This window comes from Arvicanthis niloticus, unplaced genomic scaffold, assembly GCF_011762505.2.
Source record: "Arvicanthis niloticus isolate mArvNil1 unplaced genomic scaffold, mArvNil1.pat.X pat_scaffold_116_arrow_ctg1, whole genome shotgun sequence".
NCBI classification, from domain to species: domain Eukaryota; kingdom Metazoa; phylum Chordata; class Mammalia; order Rodentia; family Muridae; genus Arvicanthis; species Arvicanthis niloticus.
Genome location: NW_023045175.1, coordinates 166,506 through 170,450, shown reverse-complemented (window position 1 = coordinate 170,450; position 3,945 = coordinate 166,506). Strand labels below are relative to the sequence as shown.

Below are 3,945 nucleotides of genomic sequence, written 5' to 3'. Positions count from 1 at the left end.
TCAAAACACATTGTATGCATGCACAAAATTCTCAAATAATCAATAAATTTAATGTATCACTTGTCTTCCTAGAGCAAAGTCCCAGAGAAAGTGCTTTCAAAATGTATGAAATTCTCAAATAATCAATGAATTTAATGAATCATACATCTTTCTAGGGCAAAGTCTCAGAGAAAGTGCTTTCAAGATATACCTTTAGTGTGTGTATCCTAGTTGTTTGGCTCATTCATGGCTGCTGCAAACCCTGAAAGTGTGCATTGTGGGCTCCTGAATTGGGGATCGGCTATTGCAAAAATAATTGGGACTAATGTCAAGAATCAGCAGAAGTTGCCTCCACAGTCAAGATGTGGGTCTCTGAAGAAGCAGTGAATGGGAAGAAGCTGACAGACATCATAAATCACTACCACGAAAACATCAAATATCTTCCAGGACACAAGCTGCCAGAAAATTTGGTTGCTGTCCCAAATCTCAGTCAGGCAGTGCAGGATGCAGATCTGCTGGTGTTCACCACCCCACATAAGTTCATTCACAAAATCTGTAATGAAATTGCTGGCAGGGTGCCCAAGAAGGCTCTTGGTATCATCCACACTGAGGGCATAGACGAGGGCCCAGGAGGGCTGATGCTCATCTCCGACATCATCCGAGAGAAGATAGGGATGGACGTCAGCGTGCTGATGGGTGCTAATACAGCCAGGGAGGTAGCTGCTGGGGAGTTTTGTGAGGCTACCATTGGTAGCAAAGTCATTGAGAATGGTATTCTCTTCAAAGGGCTGCTACAGACCCCCAACTTCTGCATCACTGTGGTGGATGATGCTGATGCTGTGGAACTTTGCGGAGCACTGAAACACATCGTTGCTATGGGAACCACCTTCTGTGATGGCCTCCACTGTGGGAACAACAGTAAGGCTGCCATTATCCGCCTTGGCCTTGTAGAAATGATCACTTTCATCAGGATCTTCTGCAAGAGCCAGGTGTCCACGGCCACCTTCCTTGAGAGCTGTGGCTTTGCCAACCTCGTCACTACCTGCTACAGAAGAAGTGACTGTAAGGTGGGTGAGACCTTCCCCAGAACTGTGAAGACTATTGGGAAACTAGGAAAGGAAATTCTGAATGGTCAGACTCTCCAAGGACTTGAGACCTCTGCCTTAGTGTACCAATTCCTCAAGAAAAGGGGCCTTCTAGCTAAGTTTCCATTATTCATAACAGTGTATCGGATCTGCTGTGAAGGCAGACCTCCCACAGAGATACTAACCTGCCTCCAGAGCCATCCTGCACATGTACCAATAGCATTTACCACTGGTTGGGACAACTCTGCCTCACCTACAGGAGGTGGAGGGAGGGTAGAGTAGGGTACACAGACAGACAGATAGACCAAAGGACTCAGAATTTGGAAAACAGAACTTGACAATCAGATCCTCTATTTGACATAATCTTAAATACCGAAGATATGTGAATCGCTACAGTTGTGTTTCTGAGTTGGGAGAGGCATTTTGTTGGCTAAAATGTACTGGGTGATAGCTAAGTATAGTTATAAATATGTATGTGTGTTTTTGTTTCTTATCTGTGTTTCTTTGATCCAAAACTAGGTGTTCTTTTAATGATTATATTTGAAATTTCCCAACTAGAGTAGCCAGAGAGATTGGATCTTTTTCAGATAAATTTTATAGATGAGATTCGAACTATATTAGTGGAAGGAGTTTCTTTTCTCATTTTCTTGATAATGAAGTCAATCAGCATTAAAATGGTAATTATAATGGACAAGTGGATGTGTGTAAAGATTACTGCATTTAAGTTTTAAATAATATCTCAAAACTCGCACAATTAACTACTTGGACTTTTGAACAAATCTTGTTTTAACAAGTGATTATTAAATTGATAATCTACTTGCATATTTGCTCTTGCTATAGTTTTCTGTATTTTAAACTTCCCTTTTCTTTATTAGCTAGCTGACAGAACGGGCCTTTATAAAGACCTAGCAATATCAAAGCTAACAGAAGCCCAATGATTTTGTTGCTAAATGACGTTTTTCTGTAAGCACGTATCTCTAGGTTTGTACAACCCTGGAGAAAGCTGCTGTCACTCTTCATGTAAGATGGTGGCATGTGCCTTTAATCTTACCCCTGGGAGGCAGAAACAGGATGGTTTCTCTGAGTCAGAAGCCATCTGTGTCTACACAGAGAGTTCCATGCCATTTAGAGCTACATGGTAAAAACCTGTCAAAAAACAAAACAAGACAAAACAAAAACAAACAAACAAACAAAAAAAAACAAAAGCAACACCAAAACCAAAACAAAACAAAACCCATGTCTGGACCTGTTCTTGTGAAAAAGCAACCAGCAACCAAATATACTCTTTCACTCTCCTAAGTGAGACTAAGACATAATTGGGCCTCTGACCTCTAGCTAGTTCATTATGAATACTATGAGCCACCTTTTTGGAGGCCAAGGGAGCTCTTCCTGCCAAGGGAGATGTATGTATGATGAAGAGTCTTGAATCTAGCAGTATTGTGTCCACTTTTAGAAATTCAGGTTCCTAATTCATCCAGATGGTGGCATGTGCCTTTCATCTTACCCTTGGGAGGCAGAAACAGGATGGTCTCTCTGAGTCTGCCCCGGGCTTCTGGAGTGGCACCTGTGCTTCAGCACGACCCTCTCACATTTGTAGTGCCCACTACAATTTGAGAATCTCCATAGTGGAGAATGTATTTGAGTGTAACCTGCTTTGAACTTGTTCTATAGGAGACCTTAGATATAATTTGTCCCTGGGTCTACTGGCTGCTCCAGGTCAACTCTGAAATGGTTAAATGCATTGGGAAATAGCTGCCTCATAGTGTTCGGAAAGTATAACCTGGAATCAAAGACCTCAGGAGAACCTGTTAAGCCAGCAAGCCCCAAACACTTTAGACTATGGAGATTATTTTTGACAAGGGTATTAGGAGTTTTTAGGAAACACTGATGTGAGGTGACCCTCATTTTATGTGAAAAAAATTAGATGAGTAACTGCACATGATGTTGCTTGTTCTATGTAGCCCAGGCTAGTCTCAAGCATGTCATATTCTTCCTCTGCCTGTTGAGTTGCTTAGATTACAGATGTATACCATCATGCCTAATTAATGATGTAGATTGTGACTTTTCAAAGTCTAGTTCTGCCCTAAATCCCTGAGTAAGCTTTTAGGTGATGCTTTCAGCTGTAGACAACCTGAAATGCACAGTATGTGTTTCATTCTCTGACTAAAGTAGTGAAGACTAGTATTTATCCATGGATATTAAGAGAAGACATAAATATCATATTGTTATGTGACTTTAGCTTGTGAGGTTTTTTTGTTCCCCTCTTCAATCCTGGTTTGTCATTATTTTTCTCTTCTAAATCTAAATGGATTATGAAATATAATTTTGTTGAAATTTTAAGAAGAACTCAAAGAATAATTTTGGAGCACTTTACTGCCCAAGAAAGCACACATCAGATTGCAAATTTCAGCAATTTTGATCATTGCTTTATGTCAATTAATTTTTCTTATCTTCCAACCAATCTTTTAAATGTCTTGTGCATTGATAATGAAGAGTTTGCAATATCTAAAAGGAGTGATACTTCAGCTGCTATATCTATGAGGAAGGAAAAGGAAGAAACAGAATGCTGGATTTTTCATTCAACTTCCTCTCTGGATTTTGTATTTCCAGATCTTTTCTTCTTAAATGATCCTTATTTTAAAGTCTGTTGATATCCAGCTAGAACAGTGGCTCTCAAACTTCCTAATGCTGCAACCCTTTAATACAATTTCTCATATCGTGGTAACCCTCCAACTACAGAGTTATTTTGTTGCTACTTCATAACTGTAATTTTGCTACTGTAATGTATTGTAATGTACATATCTGATACTAGGATATCTGATATGCAACCCTCAAAGTGGTTGTGAGCCACGGGTTGAGAACCACTGAACCAGAACATGCT

At 40.1% G+C, this 3,945-nt stretch overlaps 1 pseudogene; it reads left to right on the top strand.

Moving 5' to 3' along the window:
• Window positions 1–341: 341 nt before the first annotated feature.
• On the top strand, window positions 342–1,346 carry LOC117701493 (glycerol-3-phosphate dehydrogenase 1-like protein pseudogene; annotated as a pseudogene).
• The last annotated feature ends 2,599 nt before the right edge of the window (window positions 1,347–3,945 follow it).